Consider the following 22184-nt stretch of genomic DNA (forward strand, 5'->3'; position numbering starts at 1 on the left):
GACACCACACAGATAAACCAGGTGGGACAGACACACAGATAAACCAGGTGGAACAGACACACAGATAAACCAGGTGGGACAGACACCACACAGATAAACCAGGTGGAACAGACACCACACAGATAAACCAGGGGGAACAGACACCACACAGATAAACCAGGTGGGACAGACACACAGATAAACCAGGTGGAACAGACACACAGATAAACCAGGTGGGACAGACACACAGATAAACCAGGTGGAACAGACACACAGATAAAACAGGTGGGACAGACACCACACAGATAAACCAGGTGGGACAGACACCACACAGATAAACCAGGTGGGACAGACACCACACAGATAAACCAGGTGGAACAGACACCACACAGATAAACCAGGGGGAACAGACACCACACAGATAAACCAGGTGGGACAGACACACAGATAAACCAGGTGGAACAGACACACAGATAAACCAGGTGGGACAGACACACAGAAAAACCAGGTGGAACAGACACACAGATAAACCAGGTGGGACAGACACCACACAGATAAACCAGGTGGGACAGACACCACACAGATAAACCAGGTGGGACAGACACCGCACAGATAAACCAGGTGGAACAGACACCATACAGATAAACCAGGTGGGACAGACACCGCACAGATAAACCAGGTGGAACAGACACCACACATATAAACCAGGTGGAACAGACACCACACATATAAACCAGGTGGAACAGACACCACACAGATGAACCAGGTGGGACAGACACCACACAGATAAACCAGGTGGAACAGACACCGCACAGATAAACCAGGTGGGACAGACACCGCACAGATAAACCAGGTGGGACAGACACCGCACAGATAAACCAGGTGGAACAGACACCACACAGATAAACCAGGTGGGACAGACACCACACAGATAAACCAGGTGGAACAGACACCACACAGATAAACCAGGGGGAACAGACACCACACAGATAAACCAGGTGGGACAGACACCACACAGATAAACCAGGTGGGACAGACACCACACAGATAAACCAGGTGGGACAGACACCACACAGATAAACCAGGTGGAACAGACACCGCACAGATAAACCAGGTGGGACAGACACCACACAGATAAACCAGGTGGAACAGACACCACACAGATAAACCAGGTGGAACAGACACCGCACAGATAAACCAGGTGGGACAGACACCGCACAGATAAACCAGGTGGAACAGACACCACACATATAAACCAGGTGGAACAGACACTGCACAGATAAACCAGGTGGGACAGACACCACACAGATAAACCAGGTGGAACAGACACCACACAGATAAACCAGGTGGAACAGACACCACACAGATAAACCAGGTGGGACAGACACCACACAGATAAACCAGGTGGAACAGACACCACACAGATAAACCAGGGACAGACACCACACAGATAAACCAGGTGGAACAGACACCACACAGATAAACCAGGTGGGACAGACACCACACAGATAAACCAGGTGGAACAGACACCACACAGATAAACCAGGGACAGACACCACACAGATAAACCAGGTGGGACAGACACCACACATATAAACCAGGTGGAACAGACACCACACAGATAAACCAGGTGGAATAGACACCACACAGATGAACCAGGTGGGACAGACACACAGATAAACCAGGTGGAACAGACACCACACAGATAAACCAGGTGGGACAGACACCACACAGATAAACCAGCTGGGACAGACACCACACAGATAAACCAGGTGGGACAGACACACAGATAAACCAGGTGGGACAGACACCACACAGATGAACCAGGTGGGACAGACACACAGATAAACCAGGTGGAACAGACACCACACAGATAAACCAGGTGGGACAGACACCACACAGATAAACCAGGTGGGACAGACACCACACAGATGAACCAGGTGGGACAGACACACAGATAAACCAGGTGGAACAGACACCACACAGATAAACCAGGTGGAATAGACACCACACAGATGAACCAGGTGGGACAGACACACAGATAAACCAGGTGGAACAGACACCACACAGATAAACCAGGTGGAACAGACACCACACAGATGAACCAGGTGGGACAGACACACAGATAAACCAGGTGGAACAGACACCACACAGATAAACCAGGTGGAACAGACACCGCACAGATGAACCAGGTGGAACAGACACCACACAGATAAACCAGGTGGGACAGACACCACACAGATGAACCAGACAGGACAGACACCGCACAGATAAACCAGGTGGAACAGACACCACACAGATGAACCAGGTGGAACAGACACCACACAGATGAACCAGGTGGAACAGACACCACACAGATAAACCAGGTGGAACAGACACCACACAGATAAACCAGGTGGAACATACACCACACAGATAAACCAGGTGAGACAGACACCACACAGATGAACCAGACAGGACAGACACCGCACAGATAAACCAGGTGGGACAGACACCACACAGATGAACCAGACAGGACAGACACCACACAGATAAACCAGGTGGAACAGACACCGCACAGATGAACCAGACAGGACAGACACCACACATATAAACCAGGTGGGACAGACACCACACAGATAAACCAGGTGGAACAGACACCACACAGATAAACCAGGTGGAACAGACACCACACAGATAAACCAGGTGGGACAGACACCACACAGATAAACCAGGTGGAATAGACACCACACAGATAAACCAGGTGGAACAGGCACCGCACAGATAAACCAGGTGGGACAGACACCACACAGATAAACCAGGTGGAACAGACACCACACAGATAAACCAGGTGGGACAGACACCACACAGATAAACCAGGTGGGACAGACACCACACAGATAAACCAGGTGGAACAGACACCACACAGATAAACCAGGTGGAACAGACACCGCACAGATAAACCAGGTGGAACAGACACCGCACAGATAAACCAGGTGGAACAGACACCACACAGATGAACCAGGTGGAACAGGCACCACACAGATAAACCAGACGGGACAGACACCACACAGATAAACCAGACGGGACAGACACCACACAGATAAACCAGACGGGACAGACACCACACAGATAAACCAGGTGGGACAGACACCACACAGATAAACCAGACGGGACAGACACCACACAGATAAACCAGACGGGACAGACACCACACAGATAAACCAGACGGGACAGACACCACACAGATAAACCAGACGGGACAGACACCACACAGATGAACCAGGTGGGACAGACACCACACAGATAAACCAGGTGGCACAGACACCGCACAGATAAACCAGGTGGGACAGACACCGCACAGATAAACCAGGTGGAACAGACACCGCACAGATGAACCAGGTGGAACAGACACCACACAGATGAACCAGGTGGAACAGACACCGCACAGATAAACCAGGTGGGACAGACACCACACAGATAAACCAGGTGGGACAGACACCACACAGATAAACCAGGTGGAACAGACACCACACAGATAAACCAGGGACAGACACCACACAGATAAACCAGGGACAGACACCACACAGATAAACCAGGTGGAACAGACACCGCACAGATAAACCAGGGACAGACACCACACAGATAAACCAGGGACAGACACCACACAGATAAACCAGGTGGGACAGACACCACACAGATAAACCAGGTGGAACAGACACCACACAGATAAACCAGGTGGGACAGACACCACACAGATAAACCAGGTGTAACAGACACCGCACAGATAAACCAGACGGGACAGACACCACACAGATGAACCAGGTGGAACAGACACCACACAGATGAACCAGGTGGAACAGACACCACACAGATAAACCAGGTGGAACAGACACCACACAGATAAACCAGGTGGGACAGACACCACACAGATAAACCAGGTGGAACAGACACCACACAGATAAACCAGGTGGGACAGACACACAGATAAACCAGGTGGAACAGACACCGCACATATAAACCAGGTGGGACAGACACCACACATATAAACCAGGTGGAACAGACACCGCACAGATAAACCAGGTGGGACAGACACCACACAGATAAACCAGGTGGGACAGAGACCACACAGATAAACCAGGTGGGACAGACACCACACAGATAAACCAGGTGGGACAGACACCACACAGATAAACCAGGTGGAACAGACACCACACAGATGAACCAGGTGGAACAGACACCGCACAGATAAACCAGGTGGAACAGACACCACACAGATGAACGAGGTGGAACAGACACCACACAGATAAACCAGGTGGAACAGACACCACACAGATAAAACAGGTGGGACAGACACCACACAGATGAACGAGGTGGAACAGACACCACACAGATAAACCAGGTGGAACAGACACCACACAGATGAACCAGGTGGGACAGACACCACACAGATGAACCAGGTGGGCAGACACCACACAGATAAACCAGGTGGAACAGACACCACACAGATAAACCAGGTGGGCAGACACCACACAGATAAACCAGGTGGGACAGACACCACACAGATAAACCAGGTGGGACAGACACCACACAGATGAACCAGGTGGAACAGACACCACACAGATAAACCAGGTGGGACAGACACCACACAGATGAACCAGGTGGAACAGACACCGCACAGATAAACCAGGTGGGACAGACACCACACAGATAAACCAGGTGGAACAGACACCACACAGATAAACCAGGTGGGACAGACACCACACAGATGAACCAGGTGGAACAGACACCACACAGATAAACCAGGTGGAACAGACACCACACAGATAAACCAGGTGGGACAGACACCACACAGATGAACCAGGTGGAACAGACACCGCACAGATAAACCAGGTGGGACAGACACCACACAGATGAACCAGGTGGAACAGACACCGCACAGATAAACCAGGTGGGACAGACACCACACAGATAAACCAGGTCGTGACCAGAAAAGATCACGTTACCTGCTCATACAAAGACAGAATTCTGCTAAACATCCTTGTGTCTCAGTGTACAATTTGTTTGATATTAGCTGCCCCCGCATATCCTTTCGGATAGTTCTCTTACGTCCCTGGAGATGTCCCAGCTCCACGCTATCGTGTTATCGTGAGCCTTTGTGCATGTGTGTGTATGCTTCACAGACAGAATACTGCAGGGACTCAGCAGGTCAAGGCAATATCTGTGGAGGGGAATGAATAGTCGATGTTTCAGGTCGAGACCCTACATCAGGACTGGGAAGAAAGGTGAAGAAGCCAGAATAAGATGGTACTGGAGGGAAAAGGTGTACAGGCTGGTCGGTGAGACCAGGTGAGGGGGAAAGTGGGCGGGTGGGGGAGAGGGGATGAAGTGAGAGCTGGAAGCAAATAGGGAGAAGAGGTAAACGGCTGAAGAAGAAGGAATCTGATAGGAGAGGGGAGTGAACAATGGGAGGAGGAAAACCGGGGGGGGGGGGTGATGGGCAGGTGAGGAGAATGGGGAATGGAAGAAATTAATGTGGGGGGGGGGTAATTAACTGAAGTTGGGCTATTTAATGAGGGGAGACACAGAGTCAAACTTGTTGTGTCAAGAGACATGAAACTCTGTATGGACAGCCCCAAGCCCAGCTGAGAATGGAGGAGGTTGGAGATGGGGCCCGCAACCCATCCTGCACAACCCCAAAGCTTCAGAAACTCCAGAAACAGCTCATCTCTGGGAGAGGAAGGATGTTCAAAGATGGGCTCCACCGGGGTCAACGTGAAAGACTGGTCCAGAACAGAGGGCTCCGGTGAGCTGCAGCCTTTACCCCAGGAGGGGTGATGGCCTGTAGTGAGTAAGTACCAACAGCCGAAAGTAGTGACAACCGAGTCTGTGGAGCCCATTGGGACAAGCACTATAATATGAACCAGGTGAAGAAAGTGGTGATTGTATTGTAAACCTTTATGCTTGTTGAATGTCCCACCACCACAGTGGTGTTGAACGTAGCAGATCTGGCTGCTGGAGCTTTGGGAATACATCCTTTTTTGGTGTCCAGTGGTGATGGTCCACTTACTGCAGCATTTCATATCAATAGAAAGGGTATAAATAGAGTATTTGTGGGGCTAGTGGTAGTGGGAGGGACCATGCTTGCTCTGTTTTGTCCTAATAAGCACAGTCTTGTAATTCTAAGTAGGTAATTGGTGTTAGTGCTTTTCTGTCTCATCAAGTCAGATCCAAGAACCTATTGTTTTAATGAAACTGTGACCATGATGGATCACGTCTGCTGCTCACACAAAGACAGAATTCTGATAAACATTCCTGCGTCTCAGTGTAAAATCTGCAAAAAGTGTCAATGGAAATTGACAGTGGCACTGCAATCCCACTGATGCATGAGCAGGAAGCTAAGTGATATTGGTCAGGTGCTGCACTGAGAGTCAAACTGTCGCCTCCCATCCTTCAAACCCACACTGGAGAAAGCACTGTGGAGCCAGGCATCTGTGTAGATAGAATGAAAAATGCAGAGAAAAGTAAGGCTCTCTCTCCAAGCAAGTAAGCAAATATTGATCAATGAGAATCAGGTATAAGATGTGAAGCTGGAACGGGAGTAATCTATAGTGAACTTTCTGTATCAGGCAGACTGTAAGCATGAACATATTAATATTTATATATGTGGGATTATGCCCCAAAAGATCTACATTTCCTACAGATGTTTCTCCAGCAGTCTGTATGTTGCTTCTGGTTATTTCAGGGTAAAGGTAAAAGATTAAATTCAACAGATTCTGCAGATGCTGGAAATCCAGAGTAACACACAAAAAATGGTGGAGGAACTCAGCAGGTCAGGCATCATCTATGGAATAGAGTAAACAATTTATGTTTTGGGCTGAGAAATTTCATCAGGACTGGTGAGATGCACACTCATGGGCACTTTATCAGGTACCTCCCGTGCCAAAATAAAGCGGGCTTCTGCTGTGGTAGCCTCTCCACAAAGTTCAACGTGTTGTGCATTCAGAGATGCTCTTCTGCACACCACTACTGCAATGTGTGATTATATGTGTTATTGTCGTCTTCCTGTCAGCTTGAACCAAACTGGCCATTCTCCTCCAACCTCTCTCATTAACAAGGTGTTTCTACTCACAGAACTGCCACTCTCTGGATGTTTTAGTTCTTGTTTTTTACACCGTTCTCTGTAATTTCTAGATAATCCCAGGAGATCAGCTGTTTCTGAGACACTCAACCCACCCTGTCTGGCACCAGCAGCCATCCCATGGTCAAAGCAACTTAGATCACATTTCTTCCCCATTCTGATGTTTGTTGTGAACACCAACTGAACCTCTTGACCACATCTGCATGCTTTTATGCATTGAGTTGCTGGCACTTGATTGGCTGATGAGATATTTGCTGTGATGAGCAGGTGGCCACTGTGAGTACACGGAAACATACCGTGAAGGGCATTGTGTCCAGCCAGTGGACATTGTGCTGGGCAGTCCACAATTGAATTCTGTTTTAGCATTTCAGAACTGCAAGTGTCACCAGGCTCCCAGCTCCAACATAGTGTGTCCACAACTTAGTAAGCACATGTGTGTTTCGATGTACATCTGACAAATAAAGCTAATCTTTAACCTTTAATCTTTCATGTGTGGGGACACCAAAAGGTGTCAATGGGCTTCAAGTCTCATCACCAGGCAGGTTCCAGCTGTTAAAAAAGCACCACCTTCTCAAGCACAATGAGTAGTGAGCAATACCAGCTGGTCTTTCCAGCAACTCTCATCACCCTAGAGATTATTTATCATAAATGCATGAAGATGTGAGATCAAGGGCAATGAAACATATCTTGGCATTACTCCATTGACTGCTTTCCATCTTATTTACCCTTATAACATAACATTTTTTTCTTCAGATCTTCCTTACAAACCTTAGGTCTGTCATGATCAAGGTTCAACACTTCTTGCTCTGTTTTGCATTAAGCTGGAACATTAAGTATTACAGTGCCTGAATCCTTCCAAAGCATTAATCTAATAAGTGGATTAAAACTGTTCACAAAAGGAATATGTTGAGCAATTCCATGCTAATATTGCAAACAGGCTTTGGGCTAGGTTCAAAATGATTTTGCCTCATAATGAATTAAAGATGTCACTTTGAAGTTCACTCATTTGCTAAGCGTGGACTATAAGATAAAGTGAACCCTCCTCCAATGACTAAGAATAATTGTGCTTAGCGTAGATCCCATTTTGTATCTCAAATCCGTATCTTTGTCATTACTTTTCTTCCTCTATTTCAGGGATAGGTTAGCAATAGGTGTCCATTACAATCCTGCCACTCTAGTAAATGGCACGTGGGGGAATCAAAAGTGGAGGGCCATGTGTGACTAAAGAATTAAATCGATCTTGGAGTAGGTTGAAGGGCCATGTGTGACTAAAGAATTAGATCAGTCTTGGAGTAGGTTGATGTATTACATTATCGTGGGCTGAAAGGCCTGTATCATGTTTCTCTGTTTGACTCTCTATTCTCTTCTTTCTTCAAGGAAGACATCACTGGGTACATTTAAAGTGGAGGTTGACACGCCCTTGATTAGTCAAAGGTTATAGAGAGAATGCAAGAGATTGGGGTTGATAAGGATAATAAATCAGCCACAATGGAACTGCAGAGCAGTCTCGATGGGCCAAATGGCCTGATTCTGCTCCTCTGTCTTCTGGTCTCGGTAGCATTCTCTCCACATCTCCTTTGTTCAGTAATGGCATTTAAAAGACAGTTACAGCATTTAAAAGGCTTTTGGACAGTCGCACTGACAGGGCTAGGGCCAAACATGGGCAAATGGGACATCATTTAGGCTAGTTGGTTGGCAGGAATGACTGGAGCTGAAGGACCTGTTTGCATGCTATGTATCTCTGTGACTCAATGACTCAGAGTTCTTGTTGCCGCCGATTAACTCTGACAACTCACATTCATTCCTTATAACACTTACTTACTTGCGCACGAGGAGAAGAGTCAGGCCCATCACCAGACTGCAAAGGAGCTTGAACAAATACATATAGAAATGGACTAGTTGCAAATAAATGTTGATCCAGTGGAAACTTTGCTCTTCTGAATCCCATCATTTGCATATTTAAGTACCAATCATAATACATATTTCAGGTGTTAACAACCAATTAAAACTCTGTGTTAAAGGCCAATAATAATCAAGAATTAGCAAAATAACTGTCCAATAGTAACTGTTGCCATAATTTTTCCAGCAAATACATGTAATATTGGATCATTTTTCTCAACAAATAAATAAACAAGTATAATGTTATCGTGTTATTTATTTAATTGGGTTCTCTTTATCTAGTTTTAGGACTTGCATGAAGATCTGATTACATTTTAGGTCACATTTACGAAGAAATAGAGAAAATTCTGCAAGGTTAACAAACTTTATAGCACCACTGTATGACTAGGCAAGCAAATGTCTGCAGAGGACCGAACAAGTTAGGCTAACTGAAGAAAATAACAAATCTGAAGACATAAAAGAGTGCCGTATCGCATCTGGAAGGAATCACTAATTCTGAGACATCTGAGGCAAAGATTTTGATGATAGAATCTCTAGGATCTGCCATTATCGATACAGCATGCATACACACAGTGTGGATGAAAATGGCTTGATAGCTATGTAAACCAAAATGAAGTGCAGAAACGAGTGAACATAGATACACTTAGTAACAAAGCATTCAAATTGGAGATGAAAAGATTGTACATTCTACCAAAAGAGTGAAAATTCCCACAAAACAGGGCAGACAACATGTTTACATTGAAACAGAAGTGGTACCAGTGAACATTCCACTACTCTTTAGTAAAACTTCCCTAAAGAAACCAGGAGCAGTACTGGACATGGAGAATGGCCAAACAAAGATACTTCAACAGCCAATGTCTCTCACCAACTCTGGACATTACTGTGTGAACATTCTCAGTAAAGACAACAGTGAGTATCAATGTTAGAGTGAAGTACTGTCACAGAAAACATGACCATGGATGAGAAATACAAAGTGTTGCTCAAACTTCACAAGCAGTTTGGACACACTTCAACTGAGAGACCTCGGAAACTGCTCAGGACTTGAGGAAACAAAGATGCAGAGAAGAAGCTTCATCTAAAGAAAAGCAGCATCAAGGAAACACAAAATTCATCACACGCTATAGTCAACTATAAAGGAACAACTGGCTGACTGTCTCACAAAGAAGGGAGTGCCAGTTCTTGTGCTGACAAAGGCACTTGGTGAAGGCATTTGGTACATTAAGAACTGTATCAACAAGAGTTAGCACTAATTCCCTTATACTTATGGGCATTTGAACTGGTTTTTAATTTTTTTAAATTTACTTAAAAAGGATGGGAGGTTATTGAGTTCTGTTCATTTGGGCTTTGGAAGTATTTAGTAGGCACATGCACTTACTCTGTTAGAGGCATAAGCGTGGGGGCTGGAAAGAAATTGTGGGTAAGAAGATGACAGGCTTCACATTCTAGAATGAAGGAAATGTTCTCCTTTTTCAAAAAAAGAGGCTTCCCTTCTTCCACCATCAATGCTACCCTCAACCGCCTCTCCTCCACTTCAAATGCATCTGCTCTTACCCCATCCTCCTGCCACCCCACCAAGGATAGGGTTCCTCTTGTCCTTACCTACCACGCCACCAGCCTCTGCATCAGGAACATAATTCTCCAAAACTTCCGCCAACACCAATGGGATCCCACCACCAAGGACTTCTTTCCCTCCCCCTCACTTTCTGCTTTCTGCAGGGATCGCAACCTATGCTACTCCCTTGTCTATACATCCTTCCCCACTGATCAACCTCCTGGCAATTATCCTTGCAAGTGGAACAAGTGCCACACCTGCCCCTTCACCTCCTCCCTCACCACCATCTAGGGCCCCAAAGTCCTTCCAGGTGAAGCAACTCTTCACCTGTGAGTCTGTTGGGGTTGTATACTGTGTCTAGTGCTCCTGGTGTGGCCCCCTGTATATTGGTGAGACCCGACATAGATTGGGAGACTGCTTCACAAAGTATATTTGCTCTGTCTGCCAGAACACGCAGGATCTCCCAGCAGTCACCCACTCTAATTCCACTTCCCATTCCCATTCTGATATGTCCCTCCATGGCCTCCTCCACTGTTGCGAAAAAGCCTCACTTAGGTTGGAGGAACAACACCTGATATTCTGCTTCAGTAGCCTCAAACCTGATGGCATGAACATCGATTTCTCAAACTTCTGGTAATGCCTCCACCCCAGCCCTTTCACCATTTCCATTCCCCTTTTCTCACTCAGTTGATATGTGACGTTTCAGTTCAGCTGACATTTCGGTCCAGAGCCCTTCATCAGGCCTAACATGATCTCTACCACTAAATCTGGCAGCTCATTCCACATACTCACCAAATCTATGTGAAACCTCGTCTTCCAGGTTCTGATCAAATCTTTGCTCTTTCACCTTAAACCTATGCCCTCCCATTCCTTTAGCCTCAACGTTGGAAAAAGATTGTGACATTCCACTTTATCTATAGCTCTCAGGATTTTATAAGCGTCTATAACATCAGCCCCTCATCTCCTTCAATTCAGTGTACACAGTCTGTCCCTTTAAACTTTCAAGTTCAAAGTAAGTTTATTATCAAGTACTTATATGTGACCCTATACAAAATTTTCTTGCAGGCATTCACAGGAGAACAGAGAAAAACAATAGACTCAATGAAAATCTACATAAAGACTGACAAACAACAAAAGCACCAACTGTGCAAATACAAATAATAATAAATAAACAACATTGAGGACATGTTGAAGAGCTTTAGAAAATGAGTCTGATACCTCAAATCCAGTAGTTGAGCAACATCCCAGTGAATATTTTCTGCACTCTCTCTCGCATTGTCCCTCTGATAATGCAATAGCTAAAGCTGTTAAGTGCAATCTCACCAACAACGTACACAATCACAAAGCAATTAAATTGCCCCCTCCACAGATCTTGTGCTGGTGACAGCCAGAAAGCATTAAGGGGGTTGGATCGGTGGTGATGGAGGGTATGTGCGTTGGATCGGTGGTGATGGAGAATGTGTGTGTTGGATCGGTGGTGATGGAGGGTGTGTACGTTGGATCGGTGGTGGTAGAGGGTGTGTGCGTTGGATCGGTGGTGATGGAGGGTGTGTGTGTGTTGGATCGGTGATGATGGAGGGTGTGTGTGTTGGATCGGTGGTGATGGAGGATGTGTGGGTTGGATCGGTGGTGATGGAGGGTGTGTCCGTTGGACCGGTGGTGATGGAGGATGTGTGTGTGTTGGATCGGTGGTGATGGAGGGTGTGTACGTTGGATCGGTGGTGGTAGAGGGTGTGTGCGTTGGATCGGTGGTGATGGAGGGTGTGTGTGTGTTGGATCGATGGTGATGGAGGGTGTGTTCGTTGGATCGGTGGTGGTAGAGGGTGTGTGCGTTGGATCGGTGGTGATGGAGGATGTGTGTTTGTTGGATCGGTGGTGATGGAGGGTGTGTACGTTGGATCGGTGGTGGTAGAGGGTGTGTCCGTTGGATCGGTGGTGATGGAGGATGTGTGTTTGTTGGATCGGTGGTGATGGAGGGTGTGTACGTTGGATCGGTGGTGGTAGAGGGTGTGTGCGTTGGATCGGTGGTGATGGAGGATGTGTGTTTGTTGGATCGGTGGTGATGGAGGGTGTGTACGTTGGATCGGTGGTGGTAGAGGGTGTGTGCGTTGGATCGGTGGTGATGGAGGGTGTGTGTGTGTTGGATCGGTGATGATGGAGGGTGTGTGTGTTGGATCGGTGGTGATGGAGGATGTGTGGGTTGGATCAGTGGTGATGGAGGGTGTGTTCGTTGGATCGGTGGTGATACAATGTGAGTGTTTAGGTTCGGTTGTGATGAAGGGTGTGTTTGTTGGATCGGTGGTGATGGAGGGTGTGTTCGTTGGATCGGTGGTGATGGAGGGTGTGTGTGTTGGATCGGTGGTGATGGAGGGTGTGTGTGTTGGATCGGTGGTGATGGAGGGTGTGTGTGTTGGATCGGTGGTGATGGAGGGTGTGTGTGTTGGATCAGTGGTGATGGAGGATGTGCGTGTTGGATCGGTGGTGATGGAGGGTGTGTGTGTTGGATCGGTGGTGATGGAGGATGTGTGTGTTGGATCAGTGGTGATGATGGGTGTGTGTGTTGGATCAGTGGTGATGGAGGATGTGTGTGTTGGAACGGTGGAGATGGAGTGTGTGTGTGTTGGATCGGTGGTGATGGAGGGTGTGTGTGTTGGATCGGTGGTGATGGAGGATGTGTGTGTTGGATCGGTGGTGATGATGGGTGTGTGTGTTGGAACGGTGGAGATAGAGTGTGTGTGTGTTGGATCAGTGGTGATGGAGGATGTGTGCGTTGGATCGGTGGTGATGGAGGATGTGTGTGTTGGATCGGTGGTGATTGAGGGTGTGTGTGTTGGATCGGTGGTGATGGAGGGTGTGTGTGTTGGAACGGTGGAGATGGAGTGTGTGTGTGTTGGATCGCTAGAGATGGAGGGTGAGTTTGTTGGATCGGTGGTGATGGAGGATGTGTGTGTTGGATCAGTGGTGATGGAGGATGTGTGTGTTGGATCGGTGGTGATGGAGTGTGTGCGTGTTGGATCGGTGGAGATGGAGTGTGTGTGTGTTGGAACGGTGGAGATGGAGGGTGTGTGTGTTGGATCGGTGGTGATAGAGGGTGTGTGTGTTGGATCGGTGGTGATGGAGGGTGTGTGTGTTGGATCGGTGGTGATGGAGGGTGTGTGTGTTGGATCGGTGGTGATGGAGTGTGTGTGTGTTGGATCGGTGGTGATGGTGTGTGTGTGTTGGATCGGTGGTGATGGAGTGTGTGTGTGTTGGATCGGTGGTGATGGAGGGTGTGTGTGTTGGATCGGTGGTGATGGAGTGTGTGTGGGTTGGATCGGTGGTGATGGAGGATGTGTGGGTTGGATCGGTGGTGATGGAGGGTGTGTGTGTTGGATCGGTGGTGATGGAGTGTGTGTGTGTTGGATCGGTGGTGATGGAGGATGTGTGTTTGTTGGATCGGTGGTGATGGAGGATGTGTTTGTTGGATCGGTGGTGATGGAGGGTGGTGTGTGTTGGATCGGTGGTGATGGAGGGTGTGTGTGTTGGATCGGTGGTGATGGAGGGTGTGTGGGTTGGATCGGTGGTGATGGAGGGTGTGTTTGTTGGATCGGTGGTGATGGAGGGTGTGTGTGTTGGATCGGTGGTGATGGAGGGTGTGTTTGTTGGATCGGTGGTGATGGAGGGTGTGTGGGTTGGATCGGTGGTGATGGAGGGTGTGTTTGTTGGATCGGTGGTGATGGAGGGTGTGTGGGTTGGATCGGTGGTGATGGAGGATGTGTGTGTTGGATCGGTGGTGATGGAGGATATGTGTGTTGGATCGGTGGTGATGATGGGTGTGTTTGTTGGATCGGTGGTGATGGAGGATGTGTCCGTTGGATTGGTGGTGATGGAGGATATGTGTGTTGGATTGGTGGTGATGGAGGATATATGTGTTGGATCGGTGGTGATGATGGGTGTGTTTGTTGGATCGGTGGTGATGGAGGATGTGTACGTTGGATCGGTGGTGATGGAGGATGTGTGTGTTGGATCGGTGGTGATGGAGGATGTGTGTCCATTGGATCGGTGGTGATGGAGGATGTGTGTTTGTTGGATTGGTGATGATGGGTGTGTTTGTTGGATCGGTGGTGATGGAGGGTGTGTGTCCGTTGGATTGGTGGTGATGGAGGATGTGTGTGTTGGATCGGTGGTGATGATGGGTGTGTGTGTTGGATCGGTTGTGATGGAGGGTGTGTGTGTTGGATCGGTGGTGATGGAGTGTGTGTGTGTTGGATCGGTGGTGATGGAGGATGTGTGTGTTGGATCGGTTGTGATGGAGGATGTGTCCGTTGGATCGGTGGTGATTGAGGGTGTGTGTGTTGGATCGGTGGTGATGGAGGGTGTGTGTGTTGGATCGGTGGTGATGGAGTGTGTGTGTGTTGGATCGGTGGTGATGGAGGATGTGTCCGTTGGATTGGTGGTGATGGAGGATATGTGTGTTGGATTGGTGGTGATGGAGGATATATGTGTTGGATCGGTGGTGATGATGGGTGTGTTTGTTGGATCGGTGGTGATGGAGGATGTGTACGTTGGATTGGTGGTGATGGAGGATGTGTGTGTTGGATCGGTGGTGATGGAGGATGTGTTTGTTGGATCGGTGGTGATGGAGGATGTGTGTGTTGGATCGGTGGTGATGGAGGATGTGTGTCCATTGGATCGGTGGTGATGGAGGATGTGTGTTTGTTGGATTGGTGATGATGGGTGTGTTTGTTGGATCGGTGGTGATGGAGGGTGTGTGTCCGTTGGATTGGTGGTGATGGAGGATGTGTGTGTTGGATCGGTGGTGATGATGGGTGTGTGTGTTGGATCGGTTGTGATGGAGGGTGTGTGTGTTGGATCGGTGGTGATGGAGTGTGTGTGTGTTGGATCGGTGGTGATGGAGGATGTGTGTGTTGGATCGGTTGTGATGGAGGATGTGTCCGTTGGATCGGTGGTGATTGAGGGTGTGTGTGTTGGATCGGTGGTGATGGAGGGTGTGTGTGTTGGATCGGTGGTGATGGAGTGTGTGTGTGTTGGATCGGTGGTGATGGAGGATGTGTGTGTTGGATCGGTTGTGATGGAGGATGTGTCCGTTGGATCGGTGGTGATTGAGGGTGTGTGTGTTGGATCGGTGGTGATGGAGGGTGTGTGTGTTGGATCGGTGGTGATGGAGTGTGTGTGTGTTGGATCGGTGGTGATGGAGGATGTGTGTTTGTTGGATTGGTGGTGATGGAGGATGTGTTTGTTGGATCGGTGGTGATGGAGGGTGTGTGTGTGTTGGATCGGTGGTGATGGAGGGTGTGTGTGTTGGATCGGTGGTGATGGAGGGTGTGTGGGTTGGATCGGTGGTGATGGAGGGTGTGTTTGTTGGATCGGTGGTGATGGAGGGTGTGTGTGTTGGATCGGTAGTGATGGAGGGTGTGTGGGTTGGATCGGTGGTGATGGAGGATGTGTGTGTTGGATCGGTGGTGATGATGGGTGTGTGTGTTGGATCGGTGGTGATGGAGGATGTGTCCGTTGGATTGGTGGTGATGGAGGATGTGTGTGTTGGATCAGTGGTGATTGAGGGTGTGTCCGTTGGATTGGTCGTGATGGAGGGTGTGTGTGTTGGAACGGTGGAGATGGAGTGTGTGTGTGTTGGATCGCTAGAGATGGAGGGTGAGTTTGTTGGATCGGTGGTGATGGAGGATGTGTGTGTTGGATCAGTGGTGATGGAGGATGTGTGTGTTGGATCGGTGGTGATGGAGTGTGTGCGTGTTGGATCGGTGGAGATGGAGTGTGTGTGTGTTGGAACGGTGGAGATGGAGGGTGTGTGTGTTGGATCGGTGGTGATAGAGGGTGTGTGTGTTGGATCGGTGGTGATGGAGGGTGTGTGTGTTGGATCGGTGGTGATGGAGGGTGTGTGTGTTGGATCGGTGGTGATGGAGTGTGTGTGTGTTGGATCGGTGGTGATGGTGTGTGTGTGTTGGATCGGTGGTGATGGAGTGTGTGTGTGTTGGATCGGTGGTGATGGAGGGTGTGTGTGTTGGATCGGTGGTGATGGAGTGTGTGTGGGTTGGATCGGTGGTGATGGAGGATGTGTGGGTTGGATCGGTGGTGATGGAGGGTGTGTGTGTTGGATCGGTGGTGATGGAGTGTGTGTGTGTGTTGGATCGGTGGTGATGGAGGATGTGTGTTTGTTGGATCGGTGGTGATGGAGGATGTGTTTGTTGGATCGGTGGTGATGGAGGGTGGTGTGTGTTGGATCGGTGGTGATGGAGGGTGTGTGTGTTGGATCGGTGGTGATGGAGGGTGTGTGGGTTGGATCGGTGGTGATGGAGGGTGTGTTTGTTGGATCGGTGGTGATGGAGGGTGTGTGTGTTGGATCGGTGGTGATGGAGGGTGTGTTTGTTGGATCGGTGGTGATGGAGGGTGTGTGGGTTGGATCGGTGGTGATGGAGGGTGTGTTTGTTGGATCGGTGGTGATGGAGGGTGTGTGGGTTGGATCGGTGGTGATGGAGGATGTGTGTGTTGGATCGGTGGTGATGGAGGATATGTGTGTTGGATCGGTGGTGATGATGGGTGTGTTTGTTGGATCGGTGGTGATGGAGGATGTGTCCGTTGGATTGGTGGTGATGGAGGATATGTGTGTTGGATTGGTGGTGATGGAGGATATATGTGTTGGATCGGTGGTGATGATGGGTGTGTTTGTTGGATCGGTGGTGATGGAGGATGTGTACGTTGGATTGGTGGTGATGGAGGATGTGTGTGTTGGATCGGTGGTGATGGAGGATGTGTTTGTTGGATCGGTGGTGATGGAGGATGTGTGTGTTGGATCGGTGGTGATGGAGGATGTGTGTCCATTGGATCGGTGGTGATGGAGGATGTGTGTTTGTTGGATTGGTGATGATGGGTGTGTTTGTTGGATCGGTGGTGATGGAGGGTGTGTGTCCGTTGGATTGGTGGTGATGGAGGATGTGTGTGTTGGATCGGTGGTGATGATGGGTGTGTGTGTTGGATCGGTTGTGATGGAGGGTGTGTGTGTTGGATCGGTGGTGATGGAGTGTGTGTGTGTTGGATCGGTGGTGATGGAGGATGTGTGTGTTGGATCGGTTGTGATGGAGGATGTGTCCGTTGGATCGGTGGTGATTGAGGGTGTGTGTGTTGGATCGGTGGTGATGGAGGGTGTGTGTGTTGGATCGGTGGTGATGGAGTGTGTGTGTGTTGGATCGGTGGTGATGGAGGATGTGTCCGTTGGATTGGTGGTGATGGAGGATATGTGTGTTGGATTGGTGGTGATGGAGGATATATGTGTTGGATCGGTGGTGATGATGGGTGTGTTTGTTGGATCGGTGGTGATGGAGGATGTGTACGTTGGATTGGTGGTGATGGAGGATGTGTGTGTTGGATCGTTGGTGATGGAGGATGTGTTTGTTGGATCGGTGGTGATGGAGGATGTGTGTGTTGGATCGGTGGTGATGGAGGATGTGTGTCCATTGGATCGGTGGTGATGGAGGATGTGTGTTTGTTGGATTGGTGATGATGGGTGTGTTTGTTGGATCGGTGGTGATGGAGGGTGTGTGTCCGTTGGATTGGTGGTGATGGAGGATGTGTGTGTTGGATCGGTGGTGATGATGGGTGTGTGTGTTGGATCGGTTGTGATGGAGGGTGTGTGTGTTGGATCGGTGGTGATGGAGTGTGTGTGTGTTGGATCGGTGGTGATGGAGGATGTGTGTGTTGGATCGGTTGTGATGGAGGATGTGTCCGTTGGATCGGTGGTGATTGAGGGTGTGTGTGTTGGATCGGTGGTGATGGAGGGTGTGTGTGTTGGATCGGTGGTGATGGAGTGTGTGTGTGTTGGATCGGTGGTGATGGAGGATGTGTGTGTTGGATCGGTTGTGATGGAGGATGTGTCCGTTGGATCGGTGGTGATTGAGGGTGTGTGTGTTGGATCGGTGGTGATGGAGGGTGTGTGTGTTGGATCGGTGGTGATGGAGTGTGTGTGTGTTGGATCGGTGGTGATGGAGGATGTGTGTTTGTTGGATTGGTGGTGATGGAGGATGTGTTTGTTGGATCGGTGGTGATGGAGGGTGTGTGTGTGTTGGATCGGTGGTGATGGAGGGTGTGTGTGTTGGATCGGTGGTGATGGAGGGTGTGTGGGTTGGATCGGTGGTGATGGAGGGTGTGTTTGTTGGATCGGTGGTGATGGAGGGTGTGTGTGTTGGATCGGTAGTGATGGAGGGTGTGTGGGTTGGATCGGTGGTGATGGAGGATGTGTGTGTTGGATCGGTGGTGATGATGGGTGTGTGTGTTGGATCGGTGGTGATGGAGGATGTGTCCGTTGGATTGGTGGTGATGGAGGATGTGTGTGTTGGATCAGTGGTGATTGAGGGTGTGTCCGTTGGATTGGTGGTGATGGAGGATGTGTGTGTTGGATCGGTGGTGATGATGGGTGTGTGTGTTGGATTGGTGGTGATGGAGGATGTGTGTGTTGGATCAGTGGTGATTGAGGATGTGTCCGTTGGATTGGTGGTGATGGAGGGTGTGTGCGTTGGGAGGAAGCTGATGTGTGCTATTTGTCTGCTGGGCCTTCTTATATCACACCATCCACATTTTATTATTTTTGTATATTTATTTAGCGATACCCGTATAGCACGGTAAATTTCTCTTCCAACCCAAACGTGCCATTCCGCACAATTACACTCATGTGACCGATTAACCTCCTTTTCCATAACTTTCTGGAATGTTGGACGAAACCAGATCAGCTGAAGGAAATCTGCAAGGCCACACTGAGAATGTAGGATGTCATGTCGACAGGAGTGGGATTTGAACCCAGGTCATTGACACTCTAATACTCTCACAATCATCACTGTGCTGCTTTGGGATTATCTCAAAAACAGAACATAAATATACACAGCAGGCCAGGCAGCATCTATAGGAAGAGGGACTGTCGACATTTCAGGCCGAGACCCTTCGTCAGGACTAACTGAAAGGAAAGATAGTAAGAGATTTCAAAGTAGGAGGGTGAGGGGGAGATCCGAAATCATAGGAGAAGACAGGAAAGTGGCCAGTGAGTGAGTGGGCAAGTGAAGGAGTGGAGATTTGAGGCTTTGACTCGAGAGATTCTGGCAGTTTTGGCAGTTGGACTGTGCAATCAAGTCAATCAAGATTTGAATAGCTCCGACTCAGCAGAAAGCAGCTGATTGGGCAATCAAGGTCAGGTGACCAGGCAGTTTGAAAAGCTCAAACAAATAAATAGAGGGTTACCTCAAGCAGAGCGGCCTGTAGAAAGCGGCCAGTGAGTGAGCGGGCCTGTGAAGGAGTGGAGATTTGAGGCTTTGACTCGAGAGGCTGAGGACGAGCTTCACTCCAAGTGAGGTAAGGCCAGGTAAGTTCCTATCAAAGGAGAAAGTTTCAAAAGTTGAGGCAGGTATTGGGTAGGTCATGACAGCTGAGATCGGCCCAGTGGTTTGTTCATCCTGCAACATGTGGGAAATCAGGGATACTTCCAGTGTCCCTGATGATTATGTGTGCAGGAAGTGTGTCCAACTGCAGCTTCTGGCAGACCGCATTGAGCGTCTGGAGTTGCGATTGGATTCATACTGGAGCATCCGCGATGCTGTGAAAGTCGTGAATGGCACATTCAGTGAGTTGGCCACACCGCAGGTAAAGGCTACACAGGCAGAAAGGGAAGGGGTGGCCACTAGACAGTGTAGCAGTAGGCAAGTAGTGCAGGAGTCCCCTGAGGTCATCGCCCTCCTAAACAGATATACTGTTTTGGATACTGTTGGGGGAGATGTCTCATCAGGGGAAGGCAGCAGCAGCTGAGTTCATTGCACCATGGGTGGCTCTGCGGCACAGGAGGGAAGGAAAAGGAGTGGGAGAGCTATAGTGATAGGGAATTCAATTGTAAGGGGAATAGATAGGCGTTTCTGTGGCCGCAAACAAGACTCCAGGATGGTATGTTGCCTCCCTGGTGCAAGGGTCAAGGATGTCTCTGAGCGGCTGCAGGACATTCTGGAATGGGAGGGTGAACATAGGTACCAACGATATAGGTAAAAAACGGGATGATGTCCGACAAGGTGAATTTAAGGAGTTAGGAGATAAACTAAAAAGTAGGACCACAAAGGTAATAATCTCTGGATTACTACCAGTGCCATGTGCTAGTCAGAGTAGAAATAGGAGGATATTTCAGATGAATATGTGGCTTGAAAAATGGTGCAAGGGGGAGGGATTCAAATTTCTGGGGCATTGGAACCAGTTCTGGGGGAGGTGGGACTGGTATAAACAGGGTGGTCTGCACCTGGGCTGGACTGGAACCAATGTCCTAGGGGAAGTGTTTGCTACTGCTGTTCAGGAGGCTTTAAACTAATGTGGCAGGGGGACGGGAACAAGTGCAGAGAGACGGGTGTAAAATGAGGGTAGAAGCAAAAAGCAGTAAGGTGAAAAGTAAAAGTGGCAGGCAGGCAAATCCAGGGCAAAAAGCAAAAAGAGCCACTTTTCAACATAATTGTATAAAGGCTAAGAGTGTTGTAAAAACAAGCCTGAAGGGCTTTGTGTGTCAATGCGAGGAGCATTTGTAACAAGGTGGATGAATTGAATGTGCAGATAGTTATTAATGAATATGATATAGTTGGGATCACAGAGACATGGCTCCAGGGTGACCAAGAATGGGAGCTCAACATCCAGGCATATTCAATATTCAGCAAGGATAGACAGGAAATAAAAGGAGGTGGGTAGCATTGCTGGTTAGAGAGGAGATTAACGCAATAGAAAGGAAGGACATTAGCCTGGAGGATGTGGAATCGATATGGGTAGAGCTGCATAACACCAACGGGCAGAAAACGCTGGTGGGAGTTGTGAACAAGCCACCTAACAGTGGTAGTGAGGTTGGGGATGGCATTAAACAGGAAATTAGAAATGCGTGCAATAAAGGAACAGTAGTTATAATGGGTGACTTCAATCTACATATAGATTGGGTGAACCAAATTGGTAAGGGTGCTGAGTAAGAGGATCTCTTGGAATGTATGTGGGATGGTTTTCTGAACCAACATGTCGAGGAACCAACTAGAGAGCAGGCCATTCTAGATTGGGTATTGAGCAATGAGAAAGGGTTAGTTAGCAATCTTGTTGTGCAAGGCCCCTTGGGTAAGAGTGACCATAATATGGTGCAATTCTTCATTAAGATGGAGAGTGACATAGTTAATTCTGAAACAAAGGTTCTGAACTTAAAGAAGGGTAACTTTGAAGGTATGAGACGTGAATTAGCTAAGATAGACTAGCAAATGAGACTTAAATGGTTGACGGTGGATATGCAATGGCAAGCATTTAAAGATCGCATGGATGAACTACAACAATTGTTCATCCCAGTTTGACAAAAGAATAAACCAGGAAAGGTAGTGCACCCATGGCTGACAAGGGAAATTAGGGATAGTATCAAGTCCAAAGAAGAAACATATAAATTAGCAAAAAAAAGCGGCACACCTGAGGACTGGGAGAAATTCAGAGACCAGCAGAGGAGGACAAAGGGCTTAATTAGGAAAGAGAAAAACGATTGAGAGAAATCTGGCAGGGAACATAAAAACTGAATGTAAATGCTTTTATAGATACGTGAAAAGAAAAAGATTGGTCAAGACAAATGTAGGTCCTTTACAGTCAGAA

The sequence above is a fragment of the Hypanus sabinus genome, chromosome 5, assembly GCF_030144855.1.
Source record: "Hypanus sabinus isolate sHypSab1 chromosome 5, sHypSab1.hap1, whole genome shotgun sequence".
Classification (NCBI taxonomy): Eukaryota; Metazoa; Chordata; class Chondrichthyes; order Myliobatiformes; family Dasyatidae; genus Hypanus; species Hypanus sabinus.